This window comes from Thalassophryne amazonica, chromosome 7, assembly GCF_902500255.1.
Source record: "Thalassophryne amazonica chromosome 7, fThaAma1.1, whole genome shotgun sequence".
In the NCBI taxonomy this organism is placed as follows: Eukaryota; Metazoa; Chordata; class Actinopteri; order Batrachoidiformes; family Batrachoididae; genus Thalassophryne; species Thalassophryne amazonica.
The window spans coordinates 41,206,324-41,226,909 of record NC_047109.1 but is presented as its reverse complement, the minus strand read 5'-3'; the positions used below and the strand labels follow the sequence as shown (position 1 = coordinate 41,226,909).

The 20,586-nt window shown below is 44.6% G+C and overlaps 1 long non-coding RNA gene across 1 annotated transcript; it reads right to left on the bottom strand.

Moving 5' to 3' along the window:
- Positions 1–2,874: 2,874 nt before the first annotated feature.
- On the bottom strand, positions 2,875–20,016 carry LOC117513273. Its single transcript, XR_004561529.1, has 3 exons — positions 19,933–20,016; positions 18,639–18,646; positions 2,875–2,886 (listed from the first exon to the last, which is right to left on the bottom strand). It is a non-coding gene; the product is annotated as an uncharacterized LOC117513273 (long non-coding RNA).
- Between the last annotated feature and the right edge of the window lie 570 nt (positions 20,017–20,586).

Genomic DNA, 20,586 nt, shown 5'->3' with positions numbered 1-20,586 from the left:
GAACTACATTCCCTTTTACCAGGCCACAATCCAAAGTGACTTTGTGCAAAGGAGAAGAAAATGGAACTAAAGCCATCCTTTGTACCATAACACAAGTAACTCTGTCAAAAGGTTTTGAAAATGGCATCACAGACTCTAAAATAAACAAATCCAATGATCCTGTATCTCTTAAAATTCTGATTGGAACCTTTTCACCATTGCCAACTAAAGACACCACACCACTGGAAATGAAAGCTGAAAAATCACCACGAGGAGATTGAGAATCAACCTCTACTTTAGAATGTACAAACTCATCCTGGAGGTCAGAAACTGTTATGGGCGTTGCCATTACAGCAGGTGTAACTTGCCCTGACCTTTTAGATCTAAGTAAAGGACACTCCCCCTTCTAATGACCATCAGCAAAACATGAACGGGGAATTGCTATTAATAGGTCCTTTAGACCATCAATCAACATCAATCAACATTTATTTATAAAGCGCTTTACAGCACCGACTGGTGTCCAAAGTGCTTAACATTAAAAACACAAATTTACAAAAATAAAGCACATATAAAATAAAATTTTAAAACATAAAATAAAGTCAAAATAAGTCTTTAACTTAGATTTAAAAAGTGCTAGGTCAGGAATAGTACGTAACTCAAGAGGTAGCTCATTCCACAGTCTCGGGCCAGCTACGGCGAAAGCATGATCACCCCAGCGTTTATATCTTGACCTTGGAACATCTAAGTAAAGCTGGCCAGACGCCCTTAATGTCCTACTGTAGGTGCGCAAAGTTAAAATTTCAGACAAGTGGAGAGGTGCAAGGCCATAAATAGCTTTAAAAACAAACATTAAAATTTTAAAATCAATTCTAAAACGAACTGGAAGCCAGTGGAGTGAGTACAGATTGGGCGTAATATGCTCACGTCTAAAAGTGTTTGTCAAAAGACGAGCAGCAGCATTCTGCACCAACTGGAGACGTGCAAGAGACGACTGATTAATGCCCGAATAAAGTGCATTACAATAATCAAGTCTGGAGCTGATGAAAGCATGAATGGCTGTCTCAAGATCACGTCTACTGAGAAAGTGCTTTATTTTAGCCAAAAGGCGAAGTTGGAAAAAACTAGCTTTGACAACAGAATTTATCTGTTGATCGAACCTCAAACAGCTGTCAAATATCACTCCCAAAAGCCACTGCTTTACATCACGAATACAATTAAATAATGATGACAAAGCATCACTCCCATTAGTCCTCATAGGCAGATAGATTTGCAGATCATCTGCATAACAATGAAAGGACAGGTTGTGCTGGGTTATAATTGACCCCAATGGCAGAATGTACAAAGAAAATAGAATCAGCCCAAGGACAGATCCCTGCGGCACTCCACAGCACAGAGGAGCAGTTGATGAGGAAAGGTCCCCAATCATGACAGAAAAGCTCCTTTCAGCCAAATATGATCTAAACCACTTAAGTACAGTACCATGAATGCCAATAAAATGTTCCAACCAGGAAACAAGTACTGTGTGATCCACAGTATCAAAGGCTGCTGTGAGGTCCAACAGAACCAGCACAGCAGGATTCCCTGCATCCACCGACAAAGTGATGTCATTATGAACTTTTAAAAGTGCTGACTCAGTGCTGTGTCATGATCTAAACCCAGATTGGAATTTTTCAAGGATGAGATTGTCTTCTAAAAATGATTGTAACTGTAAAAAGACAACCTTTTCTAAAACCTTAGATAGAAATGGCAGATGAGACACAGGTCTAAAATTGAATAAAACTGATGAGTCCAGGTGAGGTTTTTTAAGAAGAGGTCGAACCACAGCATGTTTAAAAGCAGCTGGAACAGACCCTGATCTAAGACAAGCATTGATAAAAGTTAGGAGACCTGCCCCAACAGTATTAAAAACCTCCTTCAGCACCTTAGCTGGAACAACATCAAAAGGACAACTTGTAGATTTTATGTTTTACAACATCAGCGAGAGATGCAAAAGAAATGGGCTCAAACTGTTCGAGCACAGCAGAATGTGCACGAGGAGCAGACAACTCAACATTACAGCTCTGATCAGCGTTCTGTCTGACTGATGAAACCTTATCAATAAAAAACTGAAGAAACTCCTCACAGGTTGTGGTTGTAGCGTCCAACAAAACAGAGGTGTGTGGATTTACAACTGAGTTTACAGTCTGAAATAACACACTGGGACGATGACAACTGCTAGAAATAATATGAGACAGATATTGTGCTTTTGCCTCCTTCACAGCCTTCTGATAGTCAGTTAGACTGTCCCTCAGAAAACCCAGAGACACCTGTAGTTTGTCGTTTTTCCATTTTCTCTCCGCCCATCTGCAGCGTTGCCTGAGGGCACGGGTCGTGGCATTTAACCAGGGGTCGGATTTTGATTTCCTGGATTTGCAGTGCATCGGTGCAACAGAGTCCAAAATTACTGTGCATGTAGAGTGGAAAGAAGAGAGGATGTTATCTGGGAGTAATGGAGAAACCAGTCCATTCATGGCATAAAACTGAGTCCATGAAGGCAGCAGCAAACTCCCCCGCTGTCGAGGAGGTGACCAAACGGCGGCAAGAGACAGGAACAAGTGGCTTACTAGCAGATGGAGGAGCAATAAATTCAAAAATAACAGGAAAGTGATCTGAAATAGCAATGTCTGATATGTCCTTAAGTGAAACTGAGAGCTCAAAAGAAATAACCAGGTCCAAGGTGTGTCCAAGATTATGTGTTGGTCCATCCACAACTTGTGTTAGACCAAAAGAGTTCAGGAGGCTTTTAAAATCATCAGCCAGCTGATTAGAAGGACAACAGATATGAATATTAAAATCACCACAGACCAAAAATTTGTCATATTTTGGGATAAAATCTGCCAGAAACTCAGAAAACTCCTGAATAAAATCCTTATTAAATTTTGGTGGACGGTAAACAACAGCACAGAGCACAGGACAGTCGAACTCCATCACAAACAACTGAAGTTCAAAAGTGGAGTAGGCATTAGAAGATAAAAATCGGCATTTAAAGCTGTCTTTAAAAACCGTGGCCACACCCCCGCCTCTACCTGATGCTCGCGGGGAGCTGAAAAATGAGCAGCCCGCGGGGAGGAGCTCAGAAAAGGCGCTATTTTCACCTGGTTTCAACCAGGTCTCCGTTAACAGGAGAAAGTCCAGATCACGACTGGATAAAAAGTCATTCAAAATGAAAGTCTTACTTGTGAGTGACCTTGTGTTGACGAGCGCCACACGGACTAAGGGCACGTCAGTCTGCTGCGAGACACGACTGAGTGGGCGCAGGTTCTCCTGCACGCAGCCATGACTGCAGCTCCTCACAGGACGGCAACGCAGAAGTGAAGACCTGGCACCCCGCACAAAGGGCCGGAGCCACCGATAGCGAAAAGTCACGGAACGCCGCACGTTGTAGCCGTCATATGTCTCCGTGCCGTCTCCATGCCCAAATGCCTCCTGGGGCTTGTGATTGGAAGCTCCAAACAAAGCCGAACTAATGTGTGTTAGCACATACTCATCTGCAAGAGCTGCTGCTTCAGATGGAGAAGTAACCCTGCGCTTGTTAATATACATCACCACAGCTTCAGGTATTAAATCTTTGAACTGCTCTTACACAAACAAGTCACAAAGACCCTCAAAAGCAGTGACCTTTGAAGCTGTAGACCAACGAGTAAATGTGGATGTTACAACATAAATCACGAACAAACTCTGAATAAGTCTGTGAACGCAACTTTCCCTTAAACCGAAAACGTTGGCGATATGCCTCAGGCACAAGATAAGATAAAACTTTATTGATCTCACAGAGGAGAAATTCACATGCCACGTCAGCTCTTAAAAAACACACAAGATGGGTGCAAGTCGAGGAAATGTTCATCAAACAGTGTGTGCAAGGATAAGCAATAATAATACTTGTAACAGTACAGGACATAAGAAAATGAAGTAGAAATAGAAAATGTATATATATATATATATATACACACACACACACACATACATACATATGAATACGAGGTCTGTGAGAAAAGTATCCGACCTTTTTATTTTATGCAAAAAATATATGGATTTGATTCATATGTTTTTACATCAGCCAGGCTTGAACCTTCGTGCGCATGCGTGAGTTTTTTCACGCCTGTTGGTTGCATCACTCGCCTGTGGGCAGGCTTTGAGTGAACACTGGTCCACCTCTCTCGTCGTTTTTTCTTTGCGAGGAAATGGCGGAATGATTTGGGCTTTGTTCCATCAGAATTTTTTCAGAAACTGTTAGAGACAGGCAGCTGGAAACCATTCGGAAAATTCACATGGCTTTCGGTGAAAATTTTCTGGGCTTCACAGAGATTACGGAGTGTTACTACCGCTTTAAGGACGGCCCACAATGGCGCACGGCGCGCCGCGCTCCGAGCCGCGATCGACAGGCAGAAACCACCATTTCATTTCTAAACGGATGGCTGTGTCGATCCGGGACCATTGTGTGCAATTTCTCTGGTTATCACAAGAGCTGGACATCAGCCATTTTCCGGCAGATTTCATTTTTAACAAGAGATTTTGTCATGGAAAGCTGCGCGGAGGCTTCGCGCGTCACGACGGAGCCGCTGATGGAGCAAGACAAAGAACACCTCCGTTTTGGAGTGTCAGAGGACAAGTTGGGACATGCCTATCTCGGCTTTCAGTGGCTTACCAGTCGAGTGAGTATAAGAGAAATTGTGGAGAGCTGGACATGTACATGCCCGCAATTATCGGCAGAGGCACATTTTTCCGTTGCCAGAATTTTTGAGCTGCACAAAATTTTGGTTGTGGATGACATCCGCCTTACATACGCAATACATACTCAATCTATCCACTATATATCCACCATTATCTGCTGATATCCACAACTGACGGGGTATTGCAGCTTGGCAGCGAACTGGGACAGTGTGTAAAATGGATATATAGCATGCCTATCACGTCCACATCACAAATTAAAATAAGCTGTAGCAAATGCATGCAGAGTGGCCAAGAATAAAGCAGCAGTATTACATCTGCTTTGCATCTGCATTTGCAGACAATTTGTGAATGCATAACCAACACTTCACGTAAACCCAAAGTACTTTATAAATGCGCCAGAAATTGACATACTTGCCAGTCATTGCCAGTCCAGCTGTGGAGACGTACAGATGTAGTTATGGATCCCCAAAGACATACTTGTAGTTGCTGCCATCCAACAACATACCAATCAACTTGTCCAAGTCCAGCAATTGCTCCAGAGGCTGTGGTGTTGGTGTGAATAGTGATGCCGCAAGGTCCGAGTGCGCTTCTTTAATGTCCGCAATCCAGATGCCGTGCATGTGCAATACAACCGCTGTTTCCACAACATGTGCGCAATGCATTCTCAGTGCATCCGTAATACTTCCGTGATAATCGCAATGCATCCGATCCATTGCCTCAATACATGCGTTATACAACCGTGATGGTTCATCATATATTCACTATACATTATTAATATATCCGTAATTCATACTGAAAAATTTGTCATTCCTGGCCAATTTTGTTGCGGACGACAACAAATGCCCGAAATTTGTATACTCAATTCATGCGCAATTAATCCTCTCCCCAGTGGGACCGGGCCTTTAAAGAATGGTTGGAATTCTTTTTTTTCCCCTCAAAACTCTACACACAACACCCCATAATGACAATGTGAAAAAGTTTTTTTTTTTATTTTAGGTTTTTGCAAATGTATTAAAAATATAAAAAAAAAAAAAAACTAATAAATGGCTTGTACATAAGTAATCAGAGCCTTTGCCAAGAAGCTCAAAATTGTTCTTTGGTGCATCCTGTTTCCACTGATCATCCTTGAGATGTTTCTACAGCTTAATTGGAGTCCACCTAGGGTAAATTCAATTGATTGGACATGATTTAGAAAGGCACACACCTGTCGACATTTAAGGACTCACAGTTGAGAGTGCATGTCAGAGTACTGGTGTGATGAGACAATGACTGAACTCTGGCGTGAATGCCAGGTGTCATGTTTGGAGGAAACCAGGCACCATGGTGGTGGCAGCATCATGCAGTAGGGATGTTTTTTCAGCAGCAGGAACCAGGAGACTATTCAGGATTGAAGGAAAGATGAATGCAGCAATATACAGAAACATCCTGAATGAAAACCTGCTCCAGGGTGCTTTTGACCTCAGACTGGAGTAATGGTTAATCTTTCAGCAGGACAATGACCCTAAGCACACAGCCAAGATATCAAAGGAGTGGCTTCAGGACAACTCTGTGAATGTCCTTGAGTGGCCCAGCCAGAGCACAAAACTGAATCTGACTGAACATCTCTGGAGAGATCTGAAAATGTCTGTGCACTGACGCTTCCCATCAAACCTGATGGAACCTGAGGGGTGCTGCAAAGAGGAATGGGCAAAACTGCCCAAAGATAGAGGTGCCAAGCTTGTTGCATCATATTCAAGAAGACTTGAGGCTGTAATTGCTGCCAAAGGTGCATCAGCAAAGTATTATGTACATGTTGTTTCTTTTTTCTTTCTTTTTAATAAATTTGTAAAAATAAATTTAAAAAAAATCCTTTTCATATTGTCATTATGGGTTGCTGTGAGTAGAATTGTGAGGGGATAAAATAATTGACTCCATTTGAGTGCTGTGAATATTTTCTAGATGCAAAGTGGATGTGCATGTTGATTTGGCACAAGTTTTATAGTATGTTGGATGCCCTTCTTGACGCAACTCCATTTTACATGAAGATTGGGCAAGGGTGGAGTTTGAACCAGTAACCTTAATGGAAAGTGAAAAGTCCCTGACAAAAAAAAAAAAAGGGGGGGGGGGGGGCTTTTGCGCCCATTACATTAACCCATTACATTTTTTTTCTTTTTTTTTACAGTATGTAAAAAAAGCTAAAAGTGTAGTCATGCTGACAGGACCTTTTTTGGCATATATGTGGGTGTAGTGGTATTATGAATGAATGGTAAATGAATCGCATTTATATTGTGCTTTTCCTTCTCAATCAGCAACTCAATGATGTCTTGCATTCACCCATTCCCACACACATACACCAAGGGCAGAGTGCTGCCATGCAGGGCACTCACTGGGCGGGACTGTTGGAGAGTAGTGGGAGAGGCGAAATATCAACCAAATATGAGAATGAGTGAAAAATTCACAGATGGTATCTCACGGAAGTGGTACAAATGACATGTTGCGCACAACGTGCTCATTTGGCTCATCTGCTATTATACTGCTATTATCCACGTGAACAGATGTTGTGGACATCTCCCTGACTGTACAGTGCCTTGCAAAAGTATTCAGTCCCTTTGTATTTCACACACTTTAATTTGTTTATGCCATTTCAAATCCAAAAAGTAAGTCAGGCTTCTCGGTATAAAAATTTCTAAAATTATCGTCCTTAAACTCAATCTCAATTTGATTTAAATTAATTAAAAATATAAAAGCCAAGACGATGGGGTCCATAAGTAATCAGCCCCTTTGGTATAATACCTGTAAAAAAAGGTAAGTCCCTTCGGCTGCTCCCTAGTTTGCACTCGGGGTCACCAAAGCAAATCCAAGGTGGATCTGCATGTTGAATTGGCACAGGTTTTACACCAGATGACCTTCCTGACAGAACTCCACATTACATGGAGATATGTGGCAGGGGTGGGATTTGAACCCGGAACCTTCTGCACTGAAACCAAGCTCATTAACCAATTGGCCACCACCCCTGTAAAGAATCACTTTTATTTCCTGTTTTATTCAGACAAGTTAGAGGATGGATACATGAACATTTCCAAGTCACTGAATATGTCTTGGACTTTATTTACATCTGTTATGAATAAATACAAACAGTATGACACTCTATGGCAAATCTGTGTGGAGTAGATAGTCCTCAAAGATTGAGTGAGACTTTTCTTTTACCAAAACATCAAATCTAGGCTTGCATCTCAGATGTACCTGCTGGTAAATTGTTGCTGAACTTTCAGGTCTTCTTTTTAAGAAAATCCTCCTCTATACCACTTCATCATGAAGCTATACAGCTGGGGATACAAAATGCAAAACATGCACTGTGCACTATTTCTCCAATCACAGCCATACAAGCCTATTTCAATTTCAATTTATTTTCATTTATATAGCACCAAATCACAACAAGTTTGCCTCAACGCGCTTCACACAAATAAGGTCTAACCTTACCAACCCCCAGAGCAGTGGCGGCACCAGAACATTTTTGTTGGGGGGGCTGGGGGGGGGGGGAGCACCACAAAATGTCATCGAAATTAACAATATATAGTAAATTGCTTTATAAATACCAAGGTATATGTTTTAGTCACCCGTGCTCCTCTAAAATGTGGTATCAGTGCACACATACATCACTTAGAATGATTGCTGAACAATGATATACAGCTTCTGTATATTCTGTGTTAGTGCGCGGCTGTGGCCGACATGCTTGATAAATTCCTGCACAAAAAGTAATTCCCAGATAATTGTGATATATTCCTGTGAGATAATAAGTATATCTCATCAATATAAATTCTAAAATTTACCAATAATAAAATTACAAAGAAACGTAAGTGAAGTTTTAAGAGTGGCCCTAATAAATATTTAGGAAACCTAAATTTTTGGAGTATGGAGTTAAATTTGTCTCATTAATACTTGCAAATGCACAGAGGGTGATTTACAAATATCCTTTGATTTGTACATGTGCTTTGTGATCCACAAACACAAATTTCTGTTTTGTAACTTGTGTGTGGGTTTTTACACATAAATGTTTAATTGCAAAACTGAAAATTCTGTTTGTGAAGTGTGATTCAGCATTGGTGGCTCACCGAACACACACATTCATCACTTTGCTCAGTTACACAATATTGAGACATTGTCAGTGCAAAACTGCAGTTGAGATCCACAAATATGTCAGTCACTATTCACATTATTGGCAGAATTATTGGGGGGGCTGAGGGGGAGCTTGGCTCATTATTGAGGGAGTTTAAGCTCCCCCCCAAGCCCCCCCTTGGTGTTGCCACTGCCCTACAGCAACAGTGGTAAATAAAAACTCCCTCTGAGGAAGAAACCTCAAGCACACCAGACTCAAAGGGGCGACCCTCTGCTTGGGCCATGCTACAGACACAAATTACAAAACAATTCACAAAACAAACATACAGGAAATGTTGCTGGTGCACAGCACGGTTTCTGGAACCGAATCAAGCATTTCAGAATCAAGCATCAGAAAGACAACAAATACAGTGTAATTTGCCAGCATTAAGCAAAAAGAAAAACAGAAGAAATACTAAGGTAATCGCCGGCCACTAGCCCTAAGCTTCACTAAAAGACCCAGAATTTAGATAAAGTCTGTATCTTTTTCTGGGTTCTCTGGGTGCTTTGGTGGCTTAAAACTCAATGCAATTGCGACTGTAAAATCCAGCATTGACGTCTGCAAATCATCAGGTACAACAGGGTTATTCCCTAAATCGCTACATATTGTTGTTGCCTGTGTGCAAGGCACATTTCAATATTAAAGATGAACAAATCTTAATATTTATATTCATTACATTATCATTTGATTTTAATAATTATTAAATATTAAATTTGGTTACATTTTCTTAAAGATTCACAATTATTAAAATTATGATTTGCTACATTTTATGGTCCACGGAGAGAGGCCATATTATTAATAATTAAAAATTGCTACACTCTGGTCTCAAGCCCAGCACTTAATGACTAGACCATCACCTCCCAATGAGTGAGTCTGTTGTGTGGGCCGCTGAAGAGGAGGTACTGCTGGCCCACCACCACCAGAGGGCGCCCTGCCTGGAGTGCGGGCTCCAGGCACCAGAGGGCGCTACCGCATCATGGGAGTAATCTGGGTGACAGCTGTCACCCATCACCAAACACAGCTGTTTCTACTCAGCACCGAGGTATATCAGGAGGACGGCGTCTCCACCTCAGTGCCGAGATATCGCCTAAGACCAAGGTAACATTCTCTGCAGCATATTCTGTGATTGACAAACTTGTTAAACCTTTCAGGACTGGTGACTACTGAGACCCTCCTTCTTTGGATAAGTACTCACCTTCCTGCTGAACTTTGCCAAGAGGTGGAGGCGGCTTCTCCCCTCTCTGTACTGGGTGCGTTCATCCACTCCTGTGTGTTCTTGCTCTCTCCTGCCAGCAGTACCGGATCCGACGAGCGGAGGCAGTGGCCACCTGGGAATTCGGGACTTGGCGGTTCCAGTATTTCCAGGGTTCGGTGGCAGTGGAGATCTGGGTGGTTCCGGTTCGACTGAGACGGACGTCTCCTATCTTCGAGCCTGCCCACACGACACCAGCGGATTCGACCCTAAACATTGTGTTTGTTATACTACTCGTGCTTGTTTCAGTAGTAAATCTTGTTTTTTACTTCCTCCATTGTCCATTCATTGCGCCCCCTGTTGTGGGTCCGTGTTCCTACACTTTCACAACAGAGTCTCCTGAACAGAGTGATGCTGTGCTCTGAATGAGCCTGTTGAAGCGGGAGGTAGATAGAGAGAGAGAGAGAGAGAGAGAGACACAGATCCACATGACATTCTCACAGGTCTAGAATTTGCTGAGAGGCACAGATGATTGACAACAGGGATTGAAACAAGAGCTGAGACGCTGTAGTTTCAGGAAATGGTCAAATGAAGAAGGTCAAATGTTGCTGATTTATTAGAAGAAACATAACGAGAGATCAACGCATCGGCTCATCCATCATCCTCAAAGGATTAAAACACCTTGTTGTGTGGGCCGCCCGAAGAGGAGGTACTGCTGGCCCAATGCCAGAGGGCGCCCTGCCTGAAGGCGCGCTTCAGGCAACAGAGGGCGCAGTCGCCGCCAGGAGCACCAGGAACTTTGACAGCTGTCACTCATCTCCTCATCATGCCTCACCCATAAAAGCCTGGAGAAGACACCACACCTCTGCCGAGAAATCGTCAAACCGTACAGGTAGACTCTCAGCCGTCTTCATACATATCTCAGCTAAGCTTTGTTGTAACGTACCTTTGCATCTGAGCTGGTAGCTGTTGTTCAGTGATTTTGTGAGTTTGCAGCTTTTCCATTTGTAGCCGAGTTGGAGGGAGTTGATTGGAGTTGGCGTTCCCGCTCTGCACTCCAGTACTCAACAAGTGGAAATTGGGGTCTGCACGGTAACACTCAGGACTTGTGAAAACAGGAGGTGGAGGTGTTTTCTCCTCCCGAAGAAGGACTCGTTTGCTGACTGTTTACTGGGTGTGTTCACTCACACCCACTATTAACTGTTTCTGTTTCCTGCCAGCAGTACCCGATCTGACAGCTGGAGACGGTGGCCACCTGGGGACTCAGGACTTGGCGGCTCCGGGATGTTCCAGATCCGTTGGCGGTGGAAATCATGTGGGTTCCGACTCTTCTCTGGACGGGCGTCTCCTATCCTCAAGCCTGCCCACACGACACCAACTTGTGATTGACTGTAGTATAAATTGTATCTGTATCAGATGTGCACTTTTCACAACATTAAATTGTTACTTTTGCATTTCCATTGACCGTTCATTTATGCCCCCTGTTGTGGGTCCGTGTCATCACACTTTTCACAACAGGATTTCTCGGCCAACGTCATGGATCCCGAGGGGCGTCAACCATCAGGTGAACGACCAATGGAAACACAGGGTGCACAGGGGCCAGCAGGAGCCGTATTAGGTGAGCTGCAGCAAATCTTAACCGCCTTCACTGCTCGGTTGGACTTGGTAACCGAGCAGAATGTTGTACTCAATCGGAGGATGGAGGCTCTCACGCTCAGGTGGAAGCGCACGCGCAGGGCGCTGCTGCGGCACCTCCTCCTGCTGCCCGAGTGCCAGATACAGACATTCCAGTGGTCATTCCACGACCCCCCCCCATCCCCTGAAGCATACATAAGCCCTCCTGAGCCGTACAGAGGCTGTGTCAAGACATGCGCTGACTTGTTGATGCAGTGTTCACTCGTCTTTTAACAGCGTCCTGTTATGTACGCATCTGATGCCAGCAGGGTGGCTTATGTAATAAACCTGCTTCGAGGAGAGGCACGCGCCTGGGCTACGGCGCTTTGGGAGCAAAATTCACGGCTCCTAACGACATATACTGGGTTTGTGTGGGAGTTCAAACAAGTGTTTGATCACCCCAATAGAGGCGAGACTGCTTCGAATGTGCTGCTGTCGATGAGACAGGGGCGTCGGAGTGCAGCCGATTATGCAGTCGACTTCCGCATCGCAGCAGTGAGGTCCAGCTGGAATAATGTTGCACTCCGCACCGCCTTCATAAATGGACTGTCTCCGGTCCTGAAGGAGCATCTGCTGGCGAAGGATGAGCCGCAGGATTTCGATGGGCTTGTCGATCTGGTTATACGGTTAGACAACCGACCGGAAGAACATCGTCGGGAGCGAGGGGCAGGGCGTGGCCATGCACGAGCCGTCCCTCTTCCTTCCGGGTCCGAAAGGGTGCCGCCGTCCCTCCGCTCCACTGCCAGAGAACTCCGTGTGGCAACAGTTCCCCCTGCTGACAAAACTATGGACACGAGCAGGGCTAAAGTGAAATCATTATTATCATCGTTATTGGAGAACCGACTGTTTGTGAAGGGCGAGAAGTGTGAGTTTCACCGCACTTCTTTGTCTTTCCTGGGGTTCATTATCTCCTCCAACTCCGTTGCCCCTGATCCGGCCAAGGTTGCGGCGGAGAGAGATTGGCCCCAACCAACAAGACGTAGGAAACTGCAACAGTTCCTCGGCTTTGCAAATTTCTACCAGAGGTTCATTAAGGGCTACAGTCAGGTTGTTAGCCCCCTGACAGCCCTGACCTCCACTAAAGTCCCTTTTACCTGGTCGGATCGGTGCAAAGCCACGTTTAAGGAGTTGAAACGCCGGTTCTCGACTGCACCTGTTCTGGTGCAGCCCGACCCCGATCGCCAGTTTATAGTCGAAGTGGATGCCTCTGACTCAGGGATAGGAGCTGTGCTATCCCAGAGCGGGGAGTCCGATAAGGTTCTCCATCCTTGTGCTTACTATTCCCGCAGGTTGACCCCGGCTGAGGCTGAAAGGAACTATGATGTCGGCAATCGGGAACTACTAGCTGTGAAAGAGGCTCTTGAGGAGTGGAGACACCTTCTGGAGGGAGCTACGGTTCCTTTCACGGTTTTCACGGACCATCGTAACCTGGAGTACATCCGGACCGCTAAGCGTCTGAACCCCAGGCAAGCCCGTTGGTCACTGTTCTTCGGTCGGTTTGACTTCCAAATTAAGTACTGCCCCGGGACCAAAAACCAATGGTCCGATGCACTGTCTCGGGTGCATGAAGAGGAGGTCAAGCCAGAGCTGTCGGATCCACCGGACACCATAATCCCAGAGTCCACTGTCGTTGCAACCCTCACCTGGAACGTGGAGAAGACTGTCTGGGAGGCCCTGACACGACACCTGGACCCCGGAGATGGACCTAGGAACAGACTATATGTCCCACCAGAAGCCAGAGCTGCAGTCTTGGACTTCTGTCACGGTTCTAAGCTCTCCTGCCACCCAGGGGTGCGAAGAACCATGGCAGTGGTCCGGCAGCACTTCTGCTGGGCGTCGATGGAAACCGACGTCTGGGAGTACGTCCAGGCCTGCACCACCTGTGCCAGGGGCAAGGCAGAACATAAGAAGACCCAAGGACTCCTCCAGCCGCTGCCGGTGCCTCGTCGCCCCTGGTCCCACATAGGCCTGGACTTTGTCACGGGTCTCCCTGCGTCCCAGGGAATGACTACCATCCTGACGATAGTGGACCGGTTCTCCAAGGTGGCCCACTTCGTGGCCCTCCCGAACCTCCCGACAGCCCAGGAGACTGCAGACCTCCTGGTCCACCACGTTGTGTGTCTGCATGGTATCCCCACGAACATAGTCTCGGATCGTTGTCCCCAGTTCTCCTCGCAAGTCTGGAGGAGTTTCTGTAGGGAACTGGGGGCCACCGTGAGCCTCTCGTCTGGGTACCACCCTCAGACAAATGGACAGGCAGAGTGGGCGAACCAAGATCTAGAGCAGGCCCTGTGGTGTGTCACCTCCGCACACCCAACGGCCTGGAGTCAACATCTGGCCTGGATCGAGTATGCCCACAACAGTCAGATCTCCTCAGCGACCGGCCTCTCCCCCTTCGAGGCGTGTTTGGGGTACCAGCCCCCATTGTTCCCAGCCATAGAGGGAGAGGTCGAGGTCCCCTCGGTCCAGGCCCACCTCAGAAGGTGCCGTCGGGTGTGGCGCACTGTCCGCTCTGCCCTTCTGAAAGCCCGGACGAGGGCTAAGGACCATGCAGACCGCCGGCATACCCCGGCCCCTGCATACCAGCCCGGGCAGGAGGTATGGCTGTCAACTAAGGACATCCCTCTGCAGGTGGACTCCCAAAAACTGAAGGACAGATACATCGGACCATTTACAATCACCAAAGTCCTCAGTTCAGTCCATCCAGTTTTTCACGTGTCCTGGATAAAACCATGTCACTCCTCCAACCTCTGCACTCCCGGACCAGCACCGCCTCCTGCCCGAATCATCGATGGAGAGCCTGCGTGAACCGTCCGCAGGCTTCTGGGCGTTCGTCGACGGGGCCATTGATTCCAATATCTGGTGGACTGGGAGGGGTACGGACCCGAGGAACTCTTGTGGGTGAAGTGGAGCTTCTTTCTGGACCCGGCCCTCCTGGCCGAATTCTACCAACAACATCCCGACAAGACTGGTCGGGCGCCAGGAGGCGCCCGTTGAGGGGGGGGTCCTGTTGTGTGGGCCGCCCGAAGAGGAGGTACTGCTGGCCCAACGCCAGAGGGCGCAGTCGCTGCCAGGAGCACCAGGAACTTTGACAGCTGTCACTCATCTACTCATCATGCCTCACCCATAAAAGCCTGGAGAAGACACCACACTTCTGCCGAGAAATCATCAAACCGTACAGGTAGACTCTCAGCCATCTTCATACGTATCTCAGCTAAGCTTTGTTGTAACGTACCTTTGCATCTGAGCTGGTAGCTGTTGTTCAGTGATTTTGTGAGTTTGCAGCTTTTCCATTTGTAGCCGAGTCGGAGGGAGTTGACTGGAGTTGGCGTTCCCGCTCTGCACTCCAGTACTCAACAAGTGGAAATTGGGGTCTGCACGGTAACACTCAGGACTTGTGAAAACAGGAGGTGGAGGTGTTTTCTCCTCCCGAAGAAGGACTCGTTTGCTGACTGTTTACTTGGTGTGTTCACGCACACCCACTATTAACTGTTTCTGTTTCCTGCCAGCAGTACCCGATCTGACAGCTGGAGACGGTGGCCACCTGGGGACTCAGGACTTGGCGGCTCCGGGGTGTTCCAGATCCGTTGGCGGTGGAAATCGTGTGGATTCCGACTCTTCTCTGGACGGGCGTTCATTTATGCCCCCTGTTGTGGGTCCGTGTCATCACACTTTTCACAACACACCTTGGCTATTGGTTGGTGGATGTACTAACCGTTTGACTGAATACCTTTCCATACTTTTACTTTATATGCATTCTCTGTGTTCCTGTGGGTTTCCTGCATGTGTTCTGTCTTCCACTTTCAAAGACATTTACTTTAGGTGAATTGTAAACTTTGAACTGACTGTAGGTGTGAGTGAGACTGTGACTGAGTTTGTCTGTCTTTATGTGGCTCTGCGATAAATGGGTATCCTGGCCAGGGTGTACCCCACCTCTTGCCTTATTACTGCTAGTATAGGCTCCTACCTCTGTGACCTTTGATTGAAATAAACAGGTATAGGAAATGAATGAATGAATGCATACATCATTAAGTAGAAGTCAAAGGCAGTGGAAGACTACAACAATAACAATATTCTTTTGCAGAAAAATACATCAGTAATTACAACTGGAAGTAAGTTGAAGAGTAAAGACACAATAATAATACAACCCAAATTCCAGTGAAGTTGGGACGTTGTGTAAAAACAGAATACAAGGATTTGAAAATTCTCTTCAACCTATATTCAATTGAATACACCACAAAGACAAGCTACTTAATGTTCAAACTGATAGACTTTGTTGTTTTTGTGCAAATATTTGCTCATTTTGAAATGGATGCCTGCAACACATTTCAAAAAAGTTGGGACAGGGCAACAAAAGACTGCTCAAAGAACACCTAATTGTAAACAGGTGAGTGTCATGACTGGGTATAAAAGGAGCATCCCCAAAAGGCTCAGCCATTCACAAGCAAAGATGGAGCGAGGATCACTACTTTGCGAACAACTGCGTGAAAAAAATAGTCCAACAGTTAAAGAACAATGTTTCTCAACATTCAATTGCAAGGAATTTAGGGATTCCATCATCTACAGTCCAAAATATAATCAGAAGATTCAGAGAATCTGGAGAAATTTCTACAAGTAAGCGGCAAGGCCGAAAACCAACATTGAATGCCCGTGACCTTCAATCCCTCAAGCGGCACTGCATTAAAAACCAACATCACTGTGTAAAGGGATCTTACTGCGTAGGCTCAGGAACACTTCAGAAAACCACTGTCAGTTAACACACTTTGTCGCTACATCTACAAGTGCAAGTTAAAACTCTACCATGCAAAGCAAAAGCCATACATCAACAACATCCAGAAACACTGCAGCCTTCTCTGAGCCTGAGCTCATTTGAAATGGACAGACGCAAAGTGGAAAAGTGTGGTGTGGTCTGATGAGTCCACGTTTCAAATTGTTTTTGGAAATCATGGTCATTGTGTCCTCCAGACAAAACAGGAAAAAGACCATCCAGATTGTTACCAGCACAAAGTTCAAAAGCCAGCATCTGTGATGGTATGGGGGTGTGTTAGTGCCCATGGCATGGACAACTTACTCATCTGTGATGGCACCATCAAAGCTGAAAGGTACATCTCAGGGACATCTCTCCTTATTTCAGCAAGACAATGCCAAGCCACATTCTGCACGTGTTACAACAGCGTGGCTTCATAGTAAAAGAGTGCGGGTACTAGAGTGGCCTGTCTGCAGTCCAGATCTGTCACCCATTGAAAATGTGTGGCACATTATGAAGCACAAAATACGACAACGGAGACCCCGGACTGTTGAACAATTGAAGTTGTTATATTTCACCTGCTTATGTCTAAAATTTATGGAAAAATGACTACATTCAGCACAAACTTTGATTTTTTTTTTTTTTAAACGTTCTAGAAAGTTCTAAAAGTTTCTTGAAATTTCTAGATAATTCTGGAAACTTCTAGATAATTCTGGACAGTTCTAGCAGTTCAAGAATATTCTAGAAGACTACTCAGTAGTAGTGAAGGCGAATCGAGAATATTCTTGAAAACAGACAAATTTCAAAATATCATTGTCCTGATCACAGAAGCAAAGTTTCTGTGGAATAATATCTATTTTCTATTTATTTAAGGCATAATAGGTTAGGAAAACACACTGTGTACCCAGGAACAAAATAAAAATTTGTTACATAGTGTAATGATAATAATTAACAAATATTTGAAAAACCCCTGCCTGCTTACAAACCCCCATACCATACGTCTATTCCAAAGAGGCATCGAGAGAGGTTCCTCTTTGTGGATTTAATGTGTTTCGAAGTTTTAAAATGATCAGAAAACCATATTTTAAAAGCGTGCTTTTAGTGACAGAATGAAACTATTATTGATAATGTTTCAGTGTAGAGCTAAACTTTCTCCATTTGCCAAAATTCCACCTTTCAACAGTTTTTTCCTAGTAAATGTGCTCTCTCTTTTTGCATATGTGGGTGTGAGATCATGGCTGATACTGTGCTAAGGTGATGCATGACCAGCAACGGATAACATACAGCAATAACCTCCCAACTATCCAGAGCACACACAAGGGCAGCTAACAAATTTATCATTCAACTGTCAGACAATATTTGCGAAGTGTTTTTGCTCCTGTGTGTTTTGATTTATTTTACAATTCATAACAGTCAATCTGAGTCAGCATTCGACAAGCGTCAATGCTGTCTAGACCTGCAGAAAACCTATGCCCAACAGAGGAAATATGTTGACACGGATCATAATTTGAATTGTCGGGTGTCCGTTGAGCAGGAACAGTGCCAGGTGCAGCACATGGCACTGCTTATGTGGGAAGAAATAAACACCAGCTGGTACCTGTGGGACCACATCGCGCCCCTTATGTGGAATAATTAAAAAATAAAAGATTAAACACACGCCACTCGGGAACGCGAACTCGCGTATTTCAAAACCTCTTCTTCCTAGTCAGAGAATTTACCACTGAGCTATGGAGCTGTTCACATCAGGAAGGACATGGTAGTATTACAAAAAAAATTTAAATCCCACACCATATAAAAACACCGCATTTATCAAGCGAGCAATACAAATATGATCTGTCTGTTCCTCTGGTGTTGACCCATGGTCACAGACATACAGTCATGAAATGACATGAGTGAGAAGCAGTGTGCTCTGATGTCCACATCTACTGGTCAGGTGTGCCCAGTTGCTCAAGTGCATGTTCTGCCTGACATGCGTGTCTTGTACACAGTGCGCCACAGCACAGACACCGCGTCATGGGGAACAGAGCTCACGTGGGTGACTTGACGGTCAGCTCGCCTGCTGCGTGTTCTGGTCTGAGGGTTTGTTTCAACCTGGGGGAGCTGTCAGTGTCCACTCCGTGCGCATACTCGCTTGCTGCAACTTGTCACCACCACGGCGATATATGTTATTATTTATGTCCACGTAAATACAGCAATCAGACACACACGCCTCACAGTGGACAGTTGTTAGTCCATAACTGTCCAAACACAGTAAGTGTTGTGTAGTTGGAATGTCCCAAATGACAGATCACCACAGCTGCTTCTGTTGTAAGCCACGCCTCCTGTGTGTACGCGTCAGTGTGTGTGTTTGCAAAGTCACACTAGTGGGGAACTTAGACAAATTTCACAGCAGTACAACAGTGAATGTCTGCAGTCTCTTGTCGTGCCAAAAGTGCGACTGGCCACATATTTTCTAAGTGCCATGCAAGCAGTGTTAGGTGTTTGTGTGTGTCACCTGGAATTTAGCCGGCACCTGCCGTGAGAGGGTGCGATGGGTTTGCACAGTGCACACTTTGTCTTTCAGGTGCTTCTGTGCGCAAATAGTTGTAGCAACAGGTGTAGGAGGTGTTGGCGACAGGGACGACACTACATGGTTTGCACACAATTCCTGCATCATGCGCACTAAGTGTGCACTTCGTTCAAACTTCGCACTATGTGTGAAGGGGCCCTTAATCCTCTCACAACACTGCGGGGATCTGCAACAAACAACTATGACAAATATCTATGACATATTTGCCATCTACAATACATATGTATTATAAATATATATCATATTCAACAAATATCTGCTACAAATACCTACAACAGATATCTATTACAAATGAAAAAATCATCTTCTTAGTAGCTGAGAGCGTATTTGAGACTAAATTTAAAGTTATTGGTTATCTGTAGCTTCCGATAAGTTTTTAGGTAATCAGTTTCGTGTTAAAAAAGATAACTTTTCAGTTAGCTGATTACCAGTTATCGAAGCTAACTTTTTGGTTAGCTGTGCCCACCACTGCATAAACTCAATTAAAATGAGTGAATGGAATGCACTGAAAATACATCACCAACACTTAAATGCCCCAAAACTTTAAATGTCTTAAAGGAACTGATTGTTGTGACAACAATTCATTTTTGAGTTAGTTTAATTAATGGAAATGAGTGACTATAACTTTTTTCAAAGTTTGAGTTACATTAACTTAATTATTGAATGAATTGTTGAATTGTTGAATGAAAATGAATTGTTCAATTTACAGTGTATAATGATTTGGAATGATGTGTGAGTCCAGAGTGTAATTATCAATGCCAGTTGCTCTCTGTTGTTATGTAATATCCATAATTTCTCCAAAAATATTAGTCCTGTCAACGCTCCATTTTGGCGGCATTCATCCTTGACCCAAAATGCATCAGCATACCAAATGGCAAATGTCAGCTCTCCCCAGTTTTTCCGTGTTCAAAGGTACACATGCGTACACGCACTCATGCATATACATACACAGAGGCCACTTGGATTTTAACATATAGATGGTGTACTGCCCCCTGCTGGAATGGTGTGTGACTCCAGAATTTAATTACTAGAATTTAGTGTTGTTACCCAATAGTCCCATTTTTTTCTAAAAATATCAGTCCTATCAACTTTCTGTTTTTGCTGCATTCATCCTTGACCCAACATACATAAGCATACCAAATGGCAAATGTCAGTTCTCCCCAGATTCTTCATGATCAAAGCCATGCACATGCATGCATGCACACATACAAGTACACAGAGTCCACTTGGCTTTTAATATATGGATATGATGAAAAACAGAGTTGGACATGTCTGTGTGTCCATGGAGCCCAGAAGGCTGACATTAACTGCAACAAATATGTATAATCTACAAATAATCTCTAGTTATGACATTGTCAATGACAAATTTTGTCTATGACACTGCGGCCTCTCAGCCCTTTTGCTTCCAGAAGGGCCGAGAGGCTGCAGGTTTTCAAGTAATCAGATGCCATTAGGTGATTTCACTGATGAAGTTCATTAGTCAAATCATTTGCTGATGTGGGTGTTGAAAACAAAAGCCTGTACCAGATTATCCCTTTCTAGAACCAATTTGAGGTCAAAGGCTCAATTTATTTATCAAA